At 38.5% G+C, this 26,048-nt stretch overlaps 1 long non-coding RNA gene across 3 annotated transcripts in view; it reads left to right on the top strand.

Annotated features, from left to right (window-relative positions):
• Window positions 1-6,213: 6,213 nt before the first annotated feature.
• LOC131503861 (uncharacterized) overlaps window positions 6,214-26,048 on the top strand; it is a 34,710-nt gene continuing 14,875 nt past the window's right edge. For 2 of the 3 annotated variants that reach the window (XR_009257661.1, XR_009257662.1), the window contains exons 1-2: window positions 6,214-6,315; window positions 10,070-10,162. This is a non-coding gene — a long non-coding RNA (uncharacterized LOC131503861). Of the gene's footprint in view, window positions 6,316-10,069; window positions 10,163-13,235; window positions 13,398-26,048 lie in introns of those variants that run through there. The other variant, XR_009257660.1, reaches the window with a different exon arrangement.

Raw genomic sequence — 26,048 nt, 5'->3', positions numbered from 1 at the left:
ATGGGAAGTCAATGGAAAAACACTAAACCAAATGGACCACCAAGACAACGGGCAGAAATCCAGATTGTGTCAACCAAAGGCTAAACCAGAGTTTATACTCATCTTTTCTGTATGCTAAGAGTCAGAGAGTTCTGAAAGGACTTTGTTTTTCCTTCATGGCCTCTTTTAATTTTTCACTACTTGTCCCCCTAAAAAGAAATTTCTGTGATCTTACATGCCAAAAAAAGGTGATTAAGGTCATTATAATCAAACACACAGCAATAAACTTTATATATACAGGTGTGTTTCACAATAGAAAACCTGGAAACCCCAAAAATAAGATAACAAATTTACAAAGCAAGAATGTCAGGGGCAATTAGAGATTTACCTGCAGCATTACATGGTCATAAGAATTGACAGGCAAAATCGTTGGTTGTTCAAAATCGAAACAGTTCAATGTTTAGTATTAAAATTATACATGAAATTATTATTGTATAGTTAGTGCCTAAACTAAGATACATTTGCAAGTCACATTTGAAATACCACTTGCTAATCCCAAAGACCTGTATATTCTAATTCTACAGTTGTTGGAAAGTTAGAAAAACACAGCCTTGTGCTATGGTCATACTCAGTCATCTTGCCTCTCAAAGATGTGGCATGGTGACAGATCAGGGAAGAACAGTTAGTAATCTTATGAATTGATTGTTTAATTTATATTTCTGTAAGAAAGAGAATAATTTATTAGAAACAGTACCACTTCAACTTCATTTAACTTTCGCAGATAAAATCATTAGTTTATTTTGGAATGAGCACAACGGAAATGATGACTCCCATCAGATGGAAATCTCTTACCACATGGAAATTAACAAGAATGTATTACCAAATAAAACTTTATACATATCTGGCTCTTTACACTTTTCAGAATTTCTGCATTTTACACTCCCTCATTGATCTTCATAATAAGACCATGTAACAGATAGATGTACAGAGAACAGATGTAATCTCTTCTCCACATGTTTGAGAAAACTAAGGCTGATGTGTTGAGCCTGGAAGGACTATAAGGAGGTTCACATCCTTGGTGATTTCTATCTTGTCAATTACACTTCACAACTGTTTTTGCTGTTTTTGTGTTACTGTCTTTATTAATGACATAAAAATTTCTTTTTAAAAAATAATGTTTATGTATTTATTTGTTTATGCATGTGCACAAGTGGGGAAGGGGCAGAGAGAGAGGGAGAGAGAACAAGCAGGCTCTGTTCTGTCAGCATGGAGCCTGAGGTGGGACTCAATCTCATGAACTGAACTGTGAGATCATGACCTGAGCTGAAATCAAGAATCAGTTGCCTAACTGACTGAGCCACTCAGGAAACCCGACATAAAAAAAATGTCTTAAGGGAAATAAAAATTATTACATTTGACAGAAAAAAGATAAATAGAATCTTTTGCTAATTTATATTCCCATGTGTATTTGGCACATAAAGTTAAGGTGAAAGTCACAAGATATATTTTGGGTTTAAAAAAAGGAATCTTCTACATTCTCTAGTGACTGGAAGGTTATCATGGTGACCTGTAGTGTCTAATTTCATTCCTGATTCACAGGATGTCTGGGTGGCTCAGCCAGTTAAGTGGCTGACTCTTGATTTTGGTTTAGATCATGGTCTCACAGTCTTGAGTTTGAGCCCCGCTTCAAGCTTTGGGCTCACAGCACAGAGCCTGCTTGGGATTCTCTGTCTTCCTCTTCCTGCCCCTCCCCCAATCATGCTTACATGCTCTCTCTCTTTCAAAATTAAATAAACATTAAAAAATATTTAATTTCATCCCTGATTCATTCTTTCACTGCTCTCCCATCAACTTGAAAGTTTACTTCCACTTCTTATAGTGAAGGTGGTCTACCTATGAATTGTTGGAACCCCAGAAACAGAATTCTGAATCTTGGATACATTATGACTTTGGGAATCTATGGGAGTCAAAGCTGCTTGCCTCCCCAACCCCCCTCCCAATTAACACAGATAAGTACACAAGAAGCAGGGTACAGTGCTAATGGCTAACGGCCACCAATTAGTGGTGCAATGAGGAGGTGGACTCCAGAGTCCAGAGGCTGAAGGTTTAAATTCTGACTCCACTTGGGAAGCCCTGATGAATTGCCTGCCTGTCTCAGCCATCTGCAAAATGGAAAATATTAATAATTATTTGCAGGATTGCCAGGAAAAATTAAATGTGGAAAATATATGCAAAGTGCCTAGAACACTCTAGAAATGACACCTATTATAACAGGTGGGATAGGAACATTAACTGTCGGCGGTATAAAATAAAAGAACTTCGGGTAATAAAGATAGAAACTGTTGTTCAAGGACAAAGAAGATCAGCTACTTTCCCAGTCTCTCTTGCTACCCCATAATGACTAAATAATCTTTGTTTCCATAATGTCATGTTTGCATAGCTCTCTGATTGCAAGCACCACATAATTGCAAAATGACTGTGTTAATGGAAGATTTAGATCATTTTTAAAAAAGTAAAGTTTTCACATTTTGCATCTAAATTCATTGATTATGCATAAAGAGGTCAGGAAAGCCTTGTGGCTTTATTAAATTGATCGGCATCTAATAACTTAATTATCTACAGAAACAGATGTTACTTCAACTGAAAACAAATTATCTTATACACAGGGAAGAAAATTAAAGCATCGAACACTGTGGAGATCTGTAAAATGACCACATTGAGGTTAAAAGGAGAGAGAAACAACAAAACATCAGGATTCCTGATTCGGACTCCACTTTGTTTAATGTGCTCCAAATGGTTTTCATCTTGAATACTTTTTATATCTCATTTGACTCCAGTTTAGGGGATTGTGCCTGCACATATACGCATACACAAACACACACACACATGCACGCACACACACACACACACACACACGGATTTTTGTGCTATTGAAATCTAGGAGGAGATACTGAGGTATTTGCTCCTTTCAGGTTCCTGACTGAATTGTGTTTCTTGTTCTGGGAGAGGAAATAGCATTGCTCAGCTCTGTTGAGCATTTTGAAAATAAAATCCGCCTAAGAGCAACCCCTAACACAAAGAGTCCCCAGAGTTTCTGTCTTTTCTGATGTTCTGGCCTTTGCTTGGAGAACTCGCTTCCAGGTTATTCTTCCGTTGCCCACTGTCTGGGCCTCAGATTCATTGTTAACTTTGGCCTCCAAGAAACGCATCAGGACAAGCACTTCTTGTCAATCCACTTTCCCCAGTATATCCTTGGCTTTCCTTTGACACCGAGTCAGGCTCAGCCCATGATAGTGGTTTCTCAGTTCACCATGGACAAACACCAGTTCCGTTATGACCTGGGTCCAGAGCTCTTAACCTTGATAATGCTGAACTTCACTTCCATATTGGGGGAACATCTAGTATGTTTACCTTAGATTCAAAAGGTAGAATGGGGTTATTTTTTAAATGACTAACAGGCTATAGTCATAAATTACAGGAAATTAAAGTTGAAAAAGACCTTAAATAATTCATTAATTATCTAATTAATGTCTAGCTCCTCTATCATGGATGGAAAACTGAGGTTAAATTATGTTAAGTGATGTGTCTCTGAGATCATAGACAGGAAGTCCAACTTTGTCAGAATTAGAACTTGGAAATGCTGCATATGACTGGATTGAGGGCAAGAAGGTGGAGGTGAGAAGGTAGGAAGTCTTCGGAAGACTTCCCCAAGACTAAGTATTGAGGAATGTGTAGATTCAGGAAACAGGGCCAGCTATAAAATTCAAGGTCACTGATAATGGCAAAGATTGACAAGGGCACCAAATGCCACATCTGGGGAGGGAAGCAGTGGGGGTAGAATCTGGAGTTCAGCTGCAGCTAGAGGAAGCAGAGGTACTTGGCCTATCTTTCTCCTCATTAATATTTATAGTAGCTACCACTTATTGAGAAGTTACTGAAGCATTGTTCTAAGTCCCTAATTTGTATTAACTCATTTATCCTTGCAACAACCCTATGGCAAGTATTTTTCTTATCTTCCTTGTACAGAGGAAGAATCTGAGGCACAGACTAGGAGACAGTTTCCCAAGCCTTACAGCATGTCAGGAGATCAGACAGGTCTCATCCCCAGGCATACTAACTGCAGAATCCCAACCCTTAACTGAATCACTGTGTTGCCTCTCTGTATCCCATTGCCAGAATGGGTATCTGGCATGTAATAAACGTTTAGGAGCTGTTGTATCTGACATCAGAATGTGCCAGGACTTAGCTTCTGTGATTCTGGAAATTTCACAATGTACTCAAGACCCATCTCCAATCACTGTCCACACCTCTTCTCCCTCACCCTCCCAACTTGTTGTACTATAAATAAGGGATGGGAACATAGTCCAGTGCCATCTAGATTGCCAGCCTGTGAGGCAATTGCCAAAGGCAGTGTAGATAGGTTACTGTACAGCTCATGGATTAAGTGAGTTCACTCTCATTGCTCTAAACGGTGAATGTGGGCTGAAAAAGAGAATTCAGTGCTGAATGAGATTCCTTTTATCATTCCTTTACTTTTATTCCCTTTGCATCTGATTGAGTCCCGATGGCCTTGGCAAGGAGGGCAGGAATCACAACTCTTCCATTTGTGTTTCTTAAGGATGTATTGAAAAGACTATCTGCACTCTACGAATGGCCCAAGAAGGTGAGTGGAGCCCAGATCTCTTACAACTGGGACTTGACACTGAGAGAGAAGCCTCATCTCTCCAGAGGCTAAGAGCTTGGTGCTGGGCTTCTGACCTAATGCTGTAATCCCCTCTACATTCATTATAAATACTCAGGGAAACCACAAAATCCAAAACAAATAAAGTCAGTCTGTTTTCAAAGGGAAAGCACCATTTCTTTTTTTTTTAATCGTTTTTAATGTTTATTTATTTTTGAGAGAGAGAGAGAGAGAGAGAGAGAGAGAGAGAGAGAGAGTGTAAGGGGGGAAGGGGCAGAAAGAGAGGGAGGCACAGAATCTGAAACAGGCTCCAGGCTTTGAGCTGTCAGCACAGAGCCTGACCCGGGGCTCGAACTCATGAACCCTCGAGATCATGACCTGAACTGAAGTCAAATGCTCAACCGACTGAGCCACACAGGTGCCCCAGAAAACACCATTTCTTAAATGTTGGTGATTTCAGTTGGATAAGGTCCTCCAAGAACCCCTGCCCATTTTGTAGGAAGGCATGCAGGCTTGTTGAAGGAAGCCTGCTCTACAAGAATTTACATTCCTCATGGCCAAGAACACTGGTCTAAACATGATTGGTCATGTGATAGGCCTGTTCCTAAGTAGAATTGGGAAGTAAGTGAAGTTGTCTACCATCTTGTCGTCAGACCGATAGAAAGTACTCATTGATGTTCATGTTGCTTATGCCAACATTCCAAACATATTTAAAACCCTCACCAATGAGGATAAAACATACTCATCACATTTCTATGAATTAAGTATTATCCCCATTTCCAGATGAACCTAATGAGCCTCAAACCTCAGTCACCTGACTCTGAAGTATAAGTCTTTCTCTCTATTCCTCCTCTGCTCCTGAATTGCCATATCTACTCCACTGCACTGATGCTGCCTCTCTCTCTGGCTTTATAACTCACTTCTCAGTACATGCTTCCCCTCCCATCCCACCCATTGAACTCATTGCAAGTTGTTGTTCCCCGGAGCTTTCTAAATCCCAACAGCCATCTTGATACTGAACTTGTGTAAGCTGTATAAGTTATTTGTTTAATGAGCTAATTTTAGTATCAAATGAGAGAGAAGGTTACATACACACCACACACTGCCAGCATAAGTGTATCTGTGGGTACAGAAGCTTTAGTTGTGACACATGGTTTTTTGAAAACTCTGCAGACAGAAATAGCACATAGCCAATCTCTTCCTCTGAACGTTTCTTGAGACAGATAGATAGACACATAGTCCATTCCTTTGGTTTGGAATCATATAGAAGTATCTTCACTTCAAAAACACTAATGGTAACAGTAAGAGGGGAGCAATCTGGGAAGATTAATAATATGACACTGAAAAAGTATCAACTGTTAATTAATTCAGTTGCTTATCCCTCCAGTCTTTTCCACAAATGATTCTAAATGCCTAACACACCCCAGCCCTGTGCTAGGAACTGTTGCTATGGAGAAGAGTATGATTTTCACTGTCTCATCACCCCCTACTGTGAGTTCACAGATGAATAGGGGAGATAAACATAAACATGTATATCACAGCACAATCATTACTTGCACAAGGAAGCCCAGATGGTCATGGAAACACCAAATACAAACCAAAGGGCCCAAGAAATTTTCTCAGAGGATTGAAAGCAGAACTAAATGTTCTAGGAGGTAAAGGAATTATGGCATTTTTAGGAGAAGGACATGCCACATAGGGCAAATAAATGTGAGAGACTGCTGAAGGAGCCCAGAGTTCAATGCTTATATTGTTGGGGGGTGGTGTAGTTGGGAATGGAGACTGATAAGACTAGAGAGTGATATTAGCTTGAAAGGTCTCATCAAAGGAGAGGCAGGGGAAAATGCAGAAGGCTTGGTTTCCTGTCCTTGGGGGAGGACATAAAAATTCAACTGTAAGATTAGTGTGTGTCAGTACCATTTCAGGTTTCATTCTCTGGAATCAGATGATAAGACACAATGGTGGGTGGGGATATAATTTAGGGATGACCATTTATAAGAGAGCGGGTGAGAAACCAGGACCAGGCAGGAGAAGCTCAACTGTGACACAAGCCTGACAAAGCCTTTGCCAAACCCAGTAGGAGCTTTGGGGTCCATATGGGAACATAGAAGGATAAGTAGAGCTTTACTACTTTGGACTAACTTGGTTGATAATCAGTCATTGGATGTGGGTTGCCTGGACAGATGACAGCTCTTTCTGCTGGGGGTAGGGACTATCTGCTGACCACACTCTGAGTGCCTGGGCCATCAAGAGTGTCTGTGCTGCATAGTCCAGGGGCCACCCCAAACTCCTAGTACAGGGAGCTGCAGGTTTCTTATTTCTTTCTCATGACTCCATGGAACTGTTGAGAGTAAGAAACTGAGGTTCATGAGAATCCAGTGCTTATGGTCAGACTGCTCTTGATGACTTTGTGTTTCCCCACTTTTACCACACTTCCCACTGCTTCCTGAAACGTATCAAAGACTTGTAAGGTTTTCCTGATAATGGATTACAAAATTCTAAATATTTCCAGGAAGGAGTAAACTCAGCATGGGTTAAGATGATTTGGAAATTTTCATGAGGTCAGAATTTTATTGAGCAGGGAGGAATACATCTGGCTGTCTTTAAATAAAATGCTTCCAAAGATAGTAATGCCATATTATGGGACAAGGGTCACATAGTCACTCACTTGAGATTAATATCAAAGCTTGGTAATTATTACCAGGGTCAGAAATATAGGAACCCCAGAAAATAATGTCCAAAGGGACTTGAAATTAATTGTTAAACTCATTTAAAAATCATTTTAAAAATAGCAAGAATAAATTCAGAGTACTATTATCACTTACTCAGAATAGTTAGAACTTCAGTAAGACCTAGTCTACAATGACATTTGCTTTTTAGCATACGATTTCCACACAGTTATTTTCTCCAACATTTATCTGCACTTTCTTTTAGCTAGCCTATATGTTACACCACAGAAGACAGGGTCAAATGGATCATAGACTCACATGTAAGAAAAACAGGAACCCTCCAGAGAGCATAATGATTTGTTCCAGCGAGATGGAGTGGGGCAGAGAGAAGAAGTGTTACGGTGGATTAGCTAATGCTGCTCAATAATTTACCAATCAATTAAAATGCCATTATTATTCTCCTCTGCCACTTAGCTTCTGTGATATTTAAAGGTCACATGGGCGCTATTGGGGAGGATGGCTATTAGCAGATACATGAAAATAGCATTTCCAATCTCTGTAACAGGGCGTCAAGGTAATTTGTGTCCTAGTTCAAGTTACACTCATCAGCACACAAGGGCAGATGTTTGACAAATGTAGTATACTAAAGGAAATGAGAAGAAGAAAAAGTACTTGAAGCCCTGATGAGGTATGTATGGATAACCAGAGAAGCAAAGTGGCACATGATATTATGTGATCTTTTGGATCTTTTCAACTGGGGCCAGAAGATTTCTGCCTGAAGGGAATCTTCAGGATCCTCTGTTGAGATTGATTCCGCATCAACATTGGTTACCCAAAAAGTAACTACTTGTCTGAGATCATAAAAAAAATTTAGCTATAATTACAAACAATTTATTAATTGCTAGTTATTTAGTAAATATTTAATTATTTGATAAATAATTAGTAATTAAAACATAATAAATGATTATGAATACATAGTTGGCTTTTATTGAGTATTTAATATTTGTTGAGAGTTGTGTTAGACACTTTGCATGCATATCATCTATCATAATAATAACATAGGTAATAAAGTACATTATCTCCATTTTATAGAAAATAAAACTGAGAAAGAGATGCTAAGTAGCATGTTTGAAATCTCGTGAGTAATAGGTGATGAAGCCCTGGGCCAATATTGTTAAAACTTCACAGCCCCCTTAATGACTTACTTGGAATTGGTACTTTTATGCTTTCCCCAAATGTGCGCTAATTTTTACTCGCTGTTCATATTATAAATGACTTCTAGAGGGGAGCTAAATCTTTGATGTATGTGTGTAACAAAATAATCAAATTTACACCTACACATGCAACATATGTTTAATAAATGCTTGTAGAGAAGACTACGGGATATTTCAATTTGTCCATTGAAAGGTCGATCAGTGAAAGAAATGGTGTCATGTCCGCACATTCATATACTACTCCTGTACTTCTTCAGTGTTGATAAAAAATGTTCCCATGCTAAACTATTACTGAACAGATGGCTTAATTTTAAAGTTTGGGGCTATCTGTGCACGAACATCCATCTCAACTCTGGATGACAATATAGTATGATTATTCATCAAAGAGCAAGGCAGCACAGCATAGTCACCCATCATTGTTTAGAATTGTTCTTGACTAAAGGGTCTGTCTTCTGGAATTATCTCTCTGTATAGAAACATAACCTGAAATTCCCCTCTTCACTCAGTAAAGACTCACAGGAATGGTGTCTCTGAGTCAAGCACAGTGGGATCGGCCACACTGTTCACCATCAGTGATTAATGTGATGCACATCCCTTCAATGCCCTTATTTTCTAAGTTTCTATTCATTTTCCAACTTACTCCACCAGGACATTCTCTCCACACCAGGAAAATTGAGAAAGGCATCCATGGGAAAGGCAAAAGCTTACCAAAGACCTGGAATTTTGAAAATGAGTATGCGGACCAGCCCTACTATTCCAGGACTTTGTGAAATGGTGCAAGCCACCTACATAGGCTGAATCGTAATTTCCTCCTGGAAATATAATCAGCCTTACAGGTTTTGTTTTTAAAAGATTCAATGAGAGAAATGAAAAAGATTCTTGTTGCTTTTCCTTATGCACTATGGATTCCAATCAAATTAAACTAATCAAGTTCCTTTGAGTTACCACACTTTGCCTCCTTGTCCTCAGTCCTCAACACATATCGCTTCTCCTGTCTCTGAGTCCTTCTCCTGCTTCACCTGCTACCAACAGGTCCAATCAGATTGTAAATGAATTAACAAATCTTGGAGAACAGAGGGAGAAGATTAAAACTCTAAAGGATTTAAAAAAAAAAAAAAACTCTATTCTGTTTCTCCTACACATTAATAGAATGCTAAAAGCATCTAATGGAGATTTTCGTCAAGAAATAATTAGATATTTATCATCTTATATTTCATTAATGGACTTGGTTTTCTTATCACAATATTTTAATTGACATTTAAAAATATCCTCATTACACAGTATTTCAAATTGTGGCTGAAATAGTCTGTGTGGAGTGCCTCTGTCATTTTAAGGTGAAGATAGAAACTTGAAAAACCATTTGAATTTCTAATTGAAAAATAATTGGGTTTGAAAGAAGGGAATTATGATAATCATTAGGTGTGATAAAATGGGGGTTGATGCTGAATTTTCAATTATGAATATAAAGTGTAATCTCAAGAATGTGCTGGAGAGCAACTTTTATGTTCAATGCTTGTGTTTTACAGACCCCCAAAATGAGAGCTTATATGAGAGATCAGACAACAGAAAAAGGCTCTGGGGATTATGGTAACATTTTACCATCTAGAAAATTCTAAAGGGTAAGGATGAAGACTTTTTATTGATCAAAATCTTTTTTTAAGCCTGAAAACAATTAGGGTAATTTCTAATGTCAAAGAGATTTGAAGTGAAGTCCCTGAAGGATACTCCTTCCACTACCGCATTCCCATTTCATGGGGTCAGAACAAGACGTTGCAAGGCCTGATGTCTTCAGTCCTTCCCTGACCCACAGAATACTTCTCTCTCCTTCACTTTTACCAGATAATAACTTTATAATTCACATCTTCTGAAATTCACCCTCTGAGGTTTTTTGTTTGTTTGTTTTGTATATTCACAGAATCGGGCAACCAACACCACTATCTAATTTCAGAAATTTTCATCTCCCCCCAAAAGACACCCTGAACTCATTAGCAGTCCATCTCAATTTGCCCCTCCCCATCCTCTGAAAACCACCAATCCATACTGTTTCTATGGTTTGCCTAGTCTGACCATTTAGTATAAATGGAATCATATAGTACAGGGCTCTTTTGTATCTGGATTCTTCCCTGCAGCATAATGTTTTCAAGGATTATCTATCTTATGGCATATATCAGTATTTTATTCCTTTTGTTTGTTTGCTTTTTAAGTGTAGTTGACACACGATGTTACATTAGTTTCAGGTGTACAACATACATCGATTCAATAACTTTATACCTTCTGCTATGCCATTTTTTTATGTTAGTCATCATAGTGGGTGTGAAGAAATATTTCATTGGGATTTTGATTTGCGTTTCCCTGACTAATGATAGTGAGCATCTTCTCCTCAGATTATTGGTCATTTGTAGACGTTCTTTGAAGAAATATCTATTCAAGTCCTTTGCCCATATTTAAATTGGATTATTTGCAAAAGTTCTTTGTTCTGAAAACTTGTATGATTTGTAAATATTTCCTCACGTTCTGTAAATTGACTTTTCAATTTGACTATTTTTTGATGGTACAGTACAAAAATTTTAAATTTTAATGAGGTTCAACTTACCTATATTTTCTTTCATAAATATACTCTTAGTGTTGCATCTTAAGGGTCCATAACTTAATCCAACATCCCAACAGCCCTGTTTTTTTTCTAAGAGTTTTTTTAGTTTTGCACTTGCATTTATTTCTATGAGCCATGTTGTTGTTTTTGCATATGATATAAAGTAAGAGTTGAGCTGTATTCATTTATACACAAATATCTAGTCATCTCAGTACCATTTCTTAAAAAGACATTTCATTTTCCTGACACCCTTATTGAAAATCAATTGCCATAAACTTAAGAGTTTATTTATTTTTGGACTCTCAATTATATTCTATTGATCTACATATCTAGCCTTATGCCAGTACCACATTGCCTTGGCTACTATAGCTTTATAAGTTTTTAAATTGGGAAGTATGGATCATCCAAACTTTGTCCTTTTTTAAAGATTGTTCTAGCTATTTTGGGCCCATTGTATTCCCGTATGAATTTTTCATATGAATTTTCACATGAATATATTACTTTCTGCACAAACCTCAGCCAAGATTTTGATAGAGAATATATATATGTTGAATCTGTAGATTAGTGTTGGAGGACTGACATCTCAACAGAATTTTTACTTCTCTTCTAAAACCATGGATGTCTTTGCACTTATTTAAGACTTTTTAAAATATGTCAACAATATTTTTTAATTTTAATTATACAAATCTTGTATGTATTTTGTTAAATATATTCCTTAGTATTTTATCCTTTTGGACATATTTTAAATGTAATTGTTTTCTTAATTTATTTTTCGGATTGTTCATTGCTTAGGTATAGAAATGCAATTGATTTTTTTATTTTGATTTTTTATCCTGCAACCTTGATGGACTCTTTTATTTGTTCTAATAATATATTTTCTGGATTTATTAACACATTCTGTATACAAATTTTTGTCTTTTACATAGACATATGTACATGTCAAGGTAGTTTACATTCTCCTTTCCAATTTATCTAATTGCTGTCACTAGAACTTCCAGTAGAATGCTGACCAGAAATGGTGAGAGTAGACAACCTTGCCTTATTCCAGGTATGGGTCAGCATTCCCTATGTCATTTCATGTCTCATAACTTTTGTTGAAAAATAAACATTTAATTAAAATGATTTGGCAAATCTCAAAATCCTATTTCTTCCCTCCCTCCAGATTATGTTGTCGTTGCTGCTGTTTCCTGTTTAGGGATTCTTTAAAAATGTTTTTATTTATTTTTAGTTTTTGAGAGGAGAGTGTGTGATGCATGCTTCTGTGTGTGCATTTGGGGAGGCATAGGGGAGGGGCAGAGAAAGAGAGAGAGAGAATCCCAAGCAGGCTTCCTGCTGTCAGCACAGAGCCTGGTGTGGGGCTTGCTCTCAGGACTACAAGATCATGACCTGAGCAGAAATCAAGAGTCAGATGCTTAACCGACTGAGCCGCCCAGTCACCCCAATTGTTTAGTGACTTTTGAATTGTTTGTATTGTTTGTATTGTTTTTCATGTGTGATTCTAGGTTCTGCTCAGTTAACTTAAGGTCAATAAATTAACGGATAGAGATTTCATTAAATTGCCTTGAACCAACAAATCTCTTAGCTTTGCTGAGGGCCTTTGTGCTCATATTAAGGCTTCTGCAACACGCTGGTGGCTTACAACTCCATCTTCAGTCTTCACTCCCTGTTTGCACAGAACCTCCACGTCACTGAGTAGTGAGAGCTAGGGCTCTTCCCCACTCATGCACACAGCCCTAAGCATGTACACAGTCCTATGCATGTTCCTGTTTTTCTAGACTCCCAGGAGTGTCTCAGAACTTTTCAAACTCCACTATGGATATGTCATTCCCCAGGTTTCCCTTAAGTTTTTTGGTCATCCTTTTATTTTTCCTAACTTTTATCATGACCTCAGATTATTGTAATATGAAACAATTTGAAGCTGTGTTTTGAAAAAAAAAGTCCCATGGAAATAGCTGTTCTCCTTGAACAAGTTCAGAGTCAGGACATGTACAGAAAAATCTTGAGTAGGGAGTTTCTGGGGAGCTGCCAGATAGGTTAAATAATGATAGTTTGTCAGGAATTGTGTTTCTTTTGGAGTGCCAAGTCCTTTCTTCTCATTCCAGCTGCTGGTTTCCAGAGCTACTCTGATTAGGAAGCTGTTGGTTTTCAGATAGACCATGGAGCTGGGATGAAGTGTCTGGGAATATGATGAGCTAACACACCAAAAATCTTGCTGTTCTTACTGAGATTCAGTCACCGTTTTTAAATAAATGTTACCCAGATTATTTTATAATTTTGTTAATTTCCAGAGCTCTGAAAAAGCTTATTTTGACAATTTTTCTACTGTTTTTGTTACTTTTATGGATGATCAGGAGTTTGGAAATTCTTACCCCACCATTTCAGAATTGCTTCTCTCCCAACCAAGATTTTAACATCATGTGATGATCTACATTCTGCATTAGCTTTTCTCTCCCTCCTGTAGGGATTTATGTGAGATCATGTCTTTCTGGATAAAATGCTGGATGCATGAAGAGTAGTGTGTATGGAGAAAACACTGGATGAAGAAATATCCAGGGTTGTTGAAGAATGCTTTTGAAGATGGTCTTGAAAGTCAGATATTTTAATGAAGATGTCAAGTCTTGAACACATCTTCTGAAATGCAGTCAGAAAAATCTTCACTTCCTGTCTCTTTGGTTAATAGCACCAGGTATTTATGGTAGCATAGGAGTTGCAATGTTGATGGAGACTTGCCAATGTGAAGAACATCTTGAGTGGAAATTGTAATGATATTCACAAAAATCTCACTGAAAGGTTTTCTCTATATTTTTTACTTGATTCTGTATCAGTCACCTTCTAGGTACCAACACCATCAAGAAGCCAGTAAAAGCTGCTGAGATCTGAAATGCAAATAAGTCTTAAGAACTCCATGGGATTACTAAAGAGCCATATCATTAACCAGGAAAGGAGTACCTGCAGGTTATTGAAGTTCCATGACAGAGAAAAGCTTGAGCTTCTGTTGCTCACCAGCTACATTTCCTGGGCCTCTGTATCACTATTTGCACAATGACTATCTGACCAAGCCTCCAAAAATTTTCATCATACTGCTATTTTTATTATTATATTCTTGTTATAACACTGGTATATATCAAAAAGAAATTAAAAAGTCCATTAGAGTTTCTGATAACCATGGGACAATTGTTAGGGAAAAATCAATGGCACTTGCTAGAGATGGCAAGGGAGACTTTGTTCAGGACCATCATGACAGGTATAGAGACCACTGCAGTGGGATCTTACAGTGGGGGACAGATTGAGCTCAACTGTGAATACAGCACAGGCAAGTGGAAATTTTAACCAAAAAGCAGGGTAGAAGGCTGTGGATGGAAAATTTGTAAGAGGAGACATCAGGGGTAAATAGGGGTTCTGGCTAAATTGACTTAACAAGGTTCTTGCTGAAGATAGTCCAGGGTGTTAAACTTTACCTGTGGGAAGGTGGAGGATGAGGAACCTGATGAAATATTGAGGGTGGGGGTTCTGGTTAAGGTTCTTGCCCAAACAGGATTTTATAAGGAAGTGCACATATGAGCTAAGAGAAGATAAATCTGACGTAATGTTTAGTCCAGTGAATAGTCTTTGTCACAGTCTCTGCATTCCTGGTGTGTGGGACACCAAGAAAAGAGGACATTGACCTTCTACCTCTCGGTACAAAGACTATTCTCAGCACTGTATCTCTGATTCAATGATGAGGTTGCATTGTTTGTTTCACAGGAACTCTCTTCTCCCTGAACCCCCATTCATCCCTCCATCTTGATCGTTCTTGAAAATCTTTCACTCTAAAAGCTTTGGCAACACATAATTTGGAAGTCCCCTTTCCTGTCTTGATCTGTGTTACTTGGGGGCAGAGCCAACCACTGTCCGTCTTAATGCGTGCATTTTGTTTTAGTCAGGTGAAACTCTCCTGATTTAAACCAGTAGTTGTGTTGGAGCCCTGTTGTGTGCCGGTATCCAGCTCCTACACCCCAGGTGGCTGCCTTGCTGGACTTCAGACTCAGCCTGTTTGGGCAGAACTGTCATTTCTACTTCCATACATTCTCATCTGTATCCATTCCTGCTTCAGAGCTTTGGCATTCATCCAGTCATAAGCCAGAAGTCCACAGGTTGTCTGGGACTCCTTCCTCTCCCTTTATCTATCTAGGTCAAGAAATCTGAGCCATATGGTAGCATTGTGAATAAAAGGAACAACATATGCAAAGATCCTGTGGCAGGAGGGAGTTCAGCTTTTTTGAAAAACTAAGTGTGACTGGAGTCAAAAATTGAGGAAAAGAATGCCATCAAAGAAAGCTGCTTCTAAACTCAGAATTTTATTGTTGATGTTATAAATTCAGCCCATGAAATAAGAAAACACACAAAACTGAAATTCAATCCAATTCTTCTGGTTCAAAACGAAGGTGGTACAATAATATCCCAACAGTTATGTTACTATATATATATATATATATATATATATATATTCCCTTATTCCATCATTTATGTGGATAATAGGTCAACAGCAGTCCTTATAAGGGAAGTAGATATATCAATTACACATGAGGAAAGAGAAAAATGATTACATTTTAAGTGTTTAGGAAAAGTTTGTGTTTTAGCAAGCACACATCTACAAGTGGAGAACTCATCTGGAGACATGCTACACTAGGGTCTCCAGTCAAGGTTGAACAGAGTGGGGCAAAGTCTCCCAAACTACATTTATTTTCATAAAAATGTCAACAGAAAATAAGCTCCAGTGATAAATCTGTGTTCGTATTATATTATAAGTGGAAAACAGTCAGTTTCACATCTTGTACCAGCACTTTCAATCACCTTTTATGGCCATGTAGTTGCCTTGTTTGGCAATTAAAAAATTAAAACGTAGATTCCAATAACAATCCATGAGTATTGATGTTAAGATTGTTTGTGGTGCCTAATTTCATTCAGGGCTGAGCCAAGGCAGGTGGCTGTGGTCTAAAGGTCATAGAACGCTGCGTCTCCTCAAACTGCACTTTAAAGACATTACTGAAAATGCATTCTATTTAAATAGCTATTTGGATAATTAGATACGTCCAATCAGTAGGAGAAAACCACAAAAACAATCATTTGATGAGAAAATGCCCACATTTAAAATTCACTGGTGTCAGAAAAAAAAGAGAATGATTTTATTTTCAAAGCAACTGGAGTTTGGGGAAAAGTGCTGAAGAATCAATTTATTTTCAAAGGAATGGGCTAGACTGATTATGCATTTGTTAGTTCCATCGGCACTATTTGGATACAATATAGATGCACTGATTTTCATGCATATGCGATATGTCTTTTTCTTACACAGAAAATATGGTGTTCACAAAGAAGAGATGAGATTTTTTTGGTGGCTATAATAATAAATTCAACTTTCTGTCTTTGTCTTTTTAAGTTATTTGCCTTTTGAGTTTAATAAATTATTTGTGACTTATTATATGGAACACTTGTCCAAGATAATTAATTTCAACAGAGGGTCAGACCTGAAACCTCTCATTTTACAGCTTTGTCTTTAGAGGCAGTTTTGGGAATGGAAACAGAGAAGTCACTGCACAGACAGGCTTTTTTTTTTTTTTTAATGGAGGGTCAGACTGGGAGACTGTTGAACATTCTGATTCTACAGAGAAGGGGAATATTGCTTGGTTCCCTCCATATTCTGTTTTGAGACATTCCAACAGGACCTGGTGCCCTCCCTGTACTCGTCCCCAGACCACTATGTGCCCTGGATTTCATCCTCACTTCGAAGAACACTAGACTTATCTTGTAAAATTCTCACCCTGGGAACCTCATGTTGATTTGACTAGCCATTATCAGGTGTGCCTGTGTGCCTGTGAAGCAGAGATGCCTAGGAATTAGTTTAAAATGAAGATCCCATGACAACATTCAATACTTAACAAATAAGAATATAATAGATGTAGGGGAGAGGAGGACGTGTCAAGTATGGTCTCAGAAACTGCTTTTTGAAAACCTCCAGTTGCTTATAACATAATTTGCCTTTGGATTTCAGGATTTCAGTGGATTTGTTAGATAAAAAAGGTGTCTCTAGAAGGCTTATGTTTGTTAAAATCTTTTTTTAAAGGTTTATTTTGAGAGAGAGAGCAAGAGAGAGCATGAGTGGGGGAAGGACAGAGAGAGAAAGGAAGAGAGAATTCCAAGCAGGGTCTGTGCTGTCAGTGCAGAGCTGACACAGGGATGGATCCTATGAATTGTGATATCACTACCAAAGCCAAAATCAAGAGTCTGGCACTTAACCAACTAAACCACTCAGGCATCCCTAAAATATATTTTATACGCTTTATGGTGTCTTCATTCAGTTTAATGCTTACTTGAAAGGTCCCCAGGGAGTGGGAAAAAAATATGGTTACTTGATTCAATATAATTTCTTTATGTTGATTTACCCAATCCTCAAACACTACCACTATGTATGTAAATTTGAAGATAACAAGGTCTTTGCAGAGATCCTGACATATTAAGAAATGTTTTTGTTTGGTTGCCATTGAGAGAGTCTTAAAGATTCTGGCTTCTCTAGTCACACAAGAAATTTATCCCTTTCCCTGTGTCCTGCTGTTGAGAATGCAGAGGTTGTAGATTTGAAAATTCATGGCTAGAGACAATTTGAGCTGGACACAATTGCTATCAGATATTTTAATAACATGGAAAAAGATTTCTTATACGTTTTTTTGTCATTTGGCATTCACAGTAAGTCTATAAGGTGGACTTCTTTTGTATTTCTATTATGTAAATGTCAGAATGTTTTTCTAAAACTACTTAGATATCAAACTGACTGTAGTTAATTCTACCTATCTGTGGTGGAAATGTCCTGTGTGACATAATACACATCAGTGGGAAAACAAATCTGGGCTACTCTCTTCTACATACAGAGATTAATGAGGTTGAGTTTTGAAAGCTCCTATGTGCTGCTCATGACTGAGCCTAGGGAAAGAGGCACATCTTAGAGTCTGAAGTATGTAAAGATAGATCTACAAGTAAGAAATGGGTATTAAAGGGGCGCCTGGGTGGCGCAGTCGGTTAAGCGTCCGACTTCAGCCAGGTCACGATCTCGCAGTCCGTGAGTTCGAGCCCCGCGTCAGGCTCTGGGCCGATGGCTCGGAGCCTGGAGCCTGTTTCCGATTCTGTGTCTCCCTCTCTCTCTGCCCCTCCCCCGTTCATGCTCTGTCTCTCTCTGTCCCAAAAATAAATAAAAAACGTTGAAAAAAAAAATTAAAAAAAAAAAAAAAAAAAAAAGAAATGGGTATTAAGTGTTTTTCTCAGCAACTACCATTTTTGCTGCATCATCCTATTTACAGATGATATGACTGTTCATGTAGAAAATCCTAAAGAATCTACAAAAAATGCCTAGAGCTAATAAGTGAGTTTAGCAAGGTCACAGAATACAAGGTCAACACAAAATAATCAGTTTTACTTCTATATACTAACAATGAATGTGTGGAAACCAAAATTAAAAACACAGTATCATTTATAATAACTCCAATGAAGATGAAGTGCCTAGATACACACTTAGTAAAACATGCTGATGATCAGTACACTGAAAATGACAAAATCCTGTTGAAAAAAATCAAAGAAGACCTAAATAAATGGAGACACATAACATGTTCATGGATTGGAAGACGCAACATAGTAAAGATGTCAACTATTTTTGAATTGATTTGTATGTTTAATCTACTTCCTTTGAAAATCCCAGGAAGTAATTTTGTAGACATAGACAAGCTTATCCTAAAATTGATATGTAAGAACAAAAACCTTAGATAGCTTTAAAAAAAAGTCACGAAAGGACAATAAAGTGGAAAGAATTGGTCCACCCAACATTAAGGCCTACCCTATAGCTAAAATGATCAAAAGTGTGGTATTGGTCGAGAGACAGGCACATAGATCAGTCAAACTGAATAAAGAACCAGAAATAGGCCCACACAAATACATCCCACTGGTTTTGGATAAAGGTGCTAAAGGAACCAATGGAAGAATTCTCTTTACAAAAAATGGTGCTGAAACAATAGACATACATGGCCCAGAAGTGAACCTTAACTTAAATATCATACCTTATACAAAAATTAACTAAAGGTGGATTATGGACCTAAATATAAAATTTAACTTTATGTAACTTTTAGACAAAACCCAGGAGACAATCTTTAGTATCTAGGCTGAAGCAAAGAATTCTTAGCCTTGACACCAAACACACATTCCTTAAATGAAAATTTATAAAATTGGAAATATCAAGTTAAAAGCTTTTGCTCTGTGAACAACCCTGACCAGGGGATGAAAAGAGAAGGTGCACACTGGAGGGAAATATTTACACATGGCATATCTGACAAGGGGCCCATACAGAATATAGCATACAAACCTTAAACTAAACAGTAAAAATTCAAATAATCCAGTCCGATAATGGGCAAAAGACATGAACAGACATCTCACAAAAAAGGCTGTACAGATGGCAAATAAGCAAATAAAGAAGTGTTCAACCTCTTTGGGCATCAGGGAAAATGCTTATTAAAACCCAAATCAGATAACATTACACACCTACCAGAATGGCTAAAGCAAACAGTGCCAATACCAAATGCTAGAGAGGATGTGGACAACATAGATTACTCATGCGTTTTGAATGGGAGTAGGAATGGCTCAGCCAGTCTGGAAATGTTTGGTAGTTTCTTTTACAACTAAACACACAACTGCCGTATGTCCCAGCAATTGTGAACTTGGTCATTTATCCGAAAGGAATTAAACTATATCCACCCAAAAGCCTATGCAAAAATGTTCATAGTAACTTTACTCAAAATAGCCAAAAACTGGAGAAAACCCAACTGTGCTTTAATAAGTAGACACTTAAACAAATTATGGTCCATCCACATCATGGAATACCACACAGCAATAGAAAGGAAGGAACTATGATACACAGAACAACCTGGATCAGTCTCCAGAGAATGCACGCGAAAAGCCCATCCCAAACGCCTACATACTGTATAGCTCCATTTATATAAATGTTTTAAAAAACAAAATTGTAGACATTGAGAACAGATTAGTGGTTCCCAGGGGTTAATAACAACAGGGGAGTGCAAATGTTGGTGTGTTGATGGAATTGTTCTTTATCTTGACTGTGACAATGCTGATGTCCTGGTTGAAGCATTCTGATTGAATTTTGCAGGACATTCCTGATGGGGAAAACTGAGTAATGGCTAAATGAGACATCTGAGATGCCTCAATTTTATTTCTCATACCCGTATACTCAACTATATTAACCACAAATAAACTGTTAATTAAAAACAAAAGAGGAAGAAAAGTTGATTGCCCATGGTCACGTCATCAACTTTCAGCCATTTCCTATGGCTGTGGGTAGGCTTTTCTAAAATCCTCAGTCCCATTTTGTAAAAACACTAACAATATTAACCCTCTCCAAATTTATCGAGGTTTGCTATGAGCTATGTGGTTTCCACACATTCTCCCTAAACAGCACAGCAAGCCCTAAACATTACAAAGCTCTAAGGCACCACATAGGGTTGTCCGTACTTTACAAATGAAGACTCCTGTGCTTCAGCAATGCTAAGCCACTTACCCAAGGTCACAGGGCTGGGAAATGCCACACTAGCAATGAGTCCCAGTCTGTCTGTGTCTGAAACACATGACCTGATCCTTCCAGGTCAGCCTGACCTCAGAGCCAGTACAGATATGGGTCAGTGTCCTCGTGCCAGACCACACATCCCCTTGCAGGAATCAGCCAGGTGGTCCATTAGGAAGACACTGGTGTGACTTTCAAGGTAGATGAACTCATAAAGCATTCAGTTTGTCAGGCTGGAGTCTCTGCCTTGTTTGGAAAGCACAAGATAAATTTCAGCAGGCTACAGTTTGTTTGAGGACGCTGGGAATAATCTAATCTGCTATTTCAAATATAATTTAGATTTAAGAGGTGTTTTACTGTTCTATTTCTAGAGTGCCTGAGGATCCAGCTGAGTGTATTACACATCACATTAGATTAAGGTCAATTAACAGCATTGCCAGGGATTTTTCCCTTTCATAATAAGATGGAGCGCTGAAAATTTGTGATTAAAATCCTATATGTTCGTACAGACGAACAGAGGGATTTTAGACAAGATCCAATTATGATTAAAGCTGCAGCGTGGGGTCTGGGGGGTCATGCCATGTCATAACTCCCTGAACTTTCTGATCAGCATTTATTGAATAGCTTTGTACTTGGAGTGCAGTTGGCCAGAGGTGACTATTGTGCTGAGTGTCACATATTTGGATTCAGGATTTTGGATTTAAGTGTGTTGAAAGCAGCAGAGTTCACGTGGAAAAAAAATGGCTTTGCCCACAGTGCTGTTATTTGTACACATGTGCTTCCTGTCACGGTAAGGCAGGAGGAAGCCACAGGGCTTCACTCAAGGCCGGGGAATGGCAGAGACAAGAAATTAGGGAGCTTATGTCATCAAGAAGGAAGATGGGGACAGACCTGGGTGTGGATATCGACTTTGTCACTTATAAATTGTGTGAAATTGGGCAAGTCACTTAAACTGTGTGAGCTTCTCTTTCTCAGCTGTATGGTGGCGATGACACTTTGTTTCTTCCAAAATTCTCCTGCAGGTGGGGTGCCTGGGTGGTTCAGTCTGTAATGCATTTGACTCTCGATTTCAACTCAGGTCATGATCTCATGGTTCATGAGTTTGAGCCCTCAGTCTGGCTCTACACTGACAGCACGGAGCCTGCTTGGGATTCTCTCTCTCCCTCTCTCTCTCTGCCCTTATGCTGCTTGTGCGTGCATTCTCTCTCTCTCAAAATAAATAAATAAATAAATAAACTTAAAAACAATTCCTGCAGATGAAGCAAGGTGAAATATCTAAGCAGCTTGTACATGTAGGGGCTTAAAAAGTGGCAGACATCATAAGAACAAAAAGTTACAATTTCAGCATCGAAAGGAACAGTGATTGTCACCTAGCTCATCTCCCTAATTTCAATTCAGCAGGGAAGTGGGGGTGACTTTTACAGTAGATGGCTGTTATTCTCTGTGGTTGACTGAAAATGTTATCTAAAATTCATTCCTTCAGGGGGGGCCTGGGTGGCTAAGCACCCAACTTTGACTCAGGTGATGGTCTCGCAGCCTGTGGGTTCGAGCCCTGCATAGGGCTCTGTGCTGACAGCTCAGGGCCTGGAGCCTGCTTCAAATTCTGTGTCTCCCTCCCTCTCTGCCACTCCCCCCTTCATCCTCTGTCTCTCAAAAATGAATAAATGTGGAACAGAAATTATAAAATCAATTCATTCAGAAAATACTGATTGAATACAGATTATTGTAAAATGGACAACAGTTACTCATTTGAAGTTCTGGGAGTGAAGCAAATCCTAAATGGCTCACTGACTGAAATAAGCCCCAGAGGTATACACAGGCATCCAGGTCTCCCAACATACTCAGAAGGTGTTTGTAAGCATGGGTGCTGCAGAGAGTTACGTGAGCTCTCTGAGCCTCAGGTCTACTGCCTGCAAAGTGGGCAGAATGATTCCAGGATGTTTGTGAGGACTGAGAGAGGGGATATTTAATATATTGTGTTAGAGAGCCATCAGAGAGTAACCCCCCAATACTTAGTGGCTGTGGGAGTGACAAAGAAACCTGAGCGGCAGCCGTTTCATGACTGCAGGTGACACATCTTCAGGAAGTCTCCTCGTATGCCTCAATTTTGCCTCATCGAAGATCACATCAGTCCTTCCCTTCCAGAGTACACTCCACCCTGCTACCCACAGATTTGGGTTGTTTTTGGCTCCAGTCTTGGTCTGTTCTTATTGATTTGGCTCTTTAATTTCACAGTTCCCAGCTCTGATTATCAGAAGACTGTTCTGGAAGCTCCTTTTCTCGTAGGGTGTGCTGTCTCTGAGTAATATTGATGGTAGGGATCAGGAATTTTGACAGTCATTTTTGTAAAGCATCGGTATCTTAAAATTGGCTATAATAAGGAATTTACACCATGGCCATCTTCAGATACTACAAATCAGGGCTCCCCCTCTGACAGCCAAAGCTGGTAAGGCTTTGCCAGCATACTACTGGTTTAAGTTCACTCTTGGTCAGTTTAGCCATGGCTTATAACTTTGCCTCACATGCATACATCCATTTCCATTTGGATTTGGGGCTAACGTTAACTTTTTTTTTTTTTTTTTTTTTTAATTTTTTTTTTCAACGTTTTTTTTTTTTTTTTATTTATTTTTGGGACAGAGAGAGACAGAGCATGAACGGGGGAGGGGCAGAGAGATGAGGGAGACACAGAATCGGAAGCAGGCTCCAGGCTCCGAGCCATCGGCCCAGAGCCTGACGCGGGGCTCGAACTCACGGACCGCGAGATCGTGACCTGGCTGAAGTCGGACGCTTAACCGACTGCGCCACCCAGGCGCCCCTAACGTTAACTTATTCATTGTTAAGACTCATGGACTCTAAACACCAGGTGAGGTGCACTGTTGGTCCCAAGAAGAACTTTTGGAAACAGAGGGCACTGATGGGGATAATGCTTGCTCCAAGGGAAAAAAAAAATGAAAGTAAATGTTAAGCCAGGTGGAGACTATGCAGTGATCCTGAGGGACACCCTCCACCACACCCTTTTGTCTCCAAACCTCCTAGCTCTCTATTTTCAGACTCTATCCCTTGTTCCCTCTCTCTTGTATGTTCCCTCTCTCACTTTGTATGATTAGGCACTTTCAGTATACTTCCATTTACCCATTGCCTTGCCCAGTATGCTTGGGACAGTCTATAACGCCCCAAGCCACGTGAGGCTGATCAATGTCCCAGTTGCATCAGTGATGAAGCCATGGGTGGGGGTCTAATAGGGACAGTCCAGTTAGTGTCTGGGCACTGAGAGTGACAGGCCATTTCCCCATCCCTATCTATAGATGGCTGGGAACAACAGCCAGGGAAATGGTCATGAAAACATGGCTTGAAAAATGGGAAGGAATCCAGTCATGGAGGACAGCCTGATACCATATAAATGCACTTGGATTTTGTCTGGAAGGAAAAGAAGAACTGGTTAAGGGTGTTCAGCATGGGCTTTGAGATTTGTGTTTTAGAAGATTGTTTAGAGTTTTAAAAGGATTGCTTTGATGAAATCAGAGAATAGGCTATATCCCAGAGAACTGGAAGGCAGAAAATGATTGCATCAACAGAAAATGAGGCCCTGGAATTACAACCTGAGGCTATTAAAATGAAGAGCAATTGGTTTCTAGAGTTTTCTTTGCTTTGCTTGTTTTTGGACAGACTACTAAAATGTCTCTTGAGATTTAATCTGTTTTCCAAGACCCCAAAGCCTTGTTGCAAAATAGTTGATTATCAGTCTATAAATAAGTGAATTTACTTCCATCACCTTCTGCTTAATTGTAACAGCTCTGGTGAATAGGTTTCCTTCCATTAAACTCTTACAAAAGTGAAAGGCACATGATGTGAGCAGAGGCTGTATTTACATGGTACATCTTTACTGGGACCTGATATCCAGTCAATTATCTTATTCATTGTCATCACATCCCTTTGAGACAGGGACAAAGAAAGTATCATTATCCTCATTTCACAGATGAAAAAAACTAAGGCCTAAGCAAGCTGACTTCTACTTTCTTGGTGCTTTTGAAATGGATGCAGATAACTTCTATTCCAGGGAAACCCAAGGGAAAGAGAAAAGTAATTGACTAAGCTTTAGAGTAATCACTTAGGAAAACCACAAACTAAAATAAATGATAAAGATAAACAGTGTCATACATCCTAATTAATCCCATCGCTTGTTTAGAAAGAGCCACATAAACTGCAGGAGTAGGCTCGCTGGCTTAACACATCACACATGCAGCAAAAAGTCACCATGGTACCACCACCAAGACAAAGGTGATAGGCAGACCTGCTAAATTCAGTTCTTAACAAGGAGAAAGGCCCTCAAGCTGTGCTGTTTATTCACCAATTTTTGTTTGTCTTAATGATCAAACATATATATGTAGACATATGCATGTATATATGTGCACATATATGTAGATACTTATATGTAAATATATCTGCATGTGTGTATATATATGTATGTAAATATCTGCATAGATATATGTGTATATGTTTATACATACACACACAATTTCACATAACTATATTACCATGATCATCTCGTACCATGATCATCTTGTAATAGGGGGACAAGTACAGCTTTAATTGTTTTCTTCAAACTTTATGCTTGCCTACTTATTTACTCTCCTTCTAGTCTTCACCAGAAGACCTACTTTGTCAATAAACCAAATTTATAGGCTAAAAATAATCAAATTAATATAGTCTTCCATAGTTTCTATGTATTTATATAATGTTTTATATACATATATACACACACAGGATTCTTCTTCTGCCCAGTATCATCGTTTATTCCATAGAAATGACATCTTATGCATACTTTTTTCTTAATATTCTAGAAATCCTTCCAAGTCAAATGGTATGATTCTAATTTATCCTTTTTGATGGTGTCTTAACCTTCATGCTATAGATATACAATATTTTATTCAAATATTCTCTGCTGACAGAGTCCTTTTTGCACCGTAGTTTTTATTTCTACAGGACAGGTTTTCAAAGCTGTATTCTCTGAGTCAAAGGGAATCTGCATTTTTAATTTTTACAGTCTTACAAACTATACCTCAAAAGTGGTAGGATTACTATAGCAATGTGTGGGTGCCCTATTCCTCACCTATCAGCCTCCAGTAAGTATAATCAGACCTTTTAAAAAGAAAAAAAAATGCTAGATTGATAAATATAAAGAAATATTCATTGTTACTTTAATTTGCATTTCACTATAACTATTGTTTTTGAGCATCTATTCACATTTGACCATTGGGATTTGCTCCTGTGTAAGTAGTCTTATCTAAATCTTTTAAATCTATGCACATTTTTTACTTCCATAATT

This window comes from Neofelis nebulosa, chromosome 2 (genome assembly GCF_028018385.1).
Source record: "Neofelis nebulosa isolate mNeoNeb1 chromosome 2, mNeoNeb1.pri, whole genome shotgun sequence".
NCBI lineage: Eukaryota > Metazoa > Chordata > Mammalia > Carnivora > Felidae > Neofelis > Neofelis nebulosa.
The sequence above is the reverse complement of the archived record's forward strand: the minus strand, read 5'-3'. Positions and strand labels throughout refer to the sequence as shown.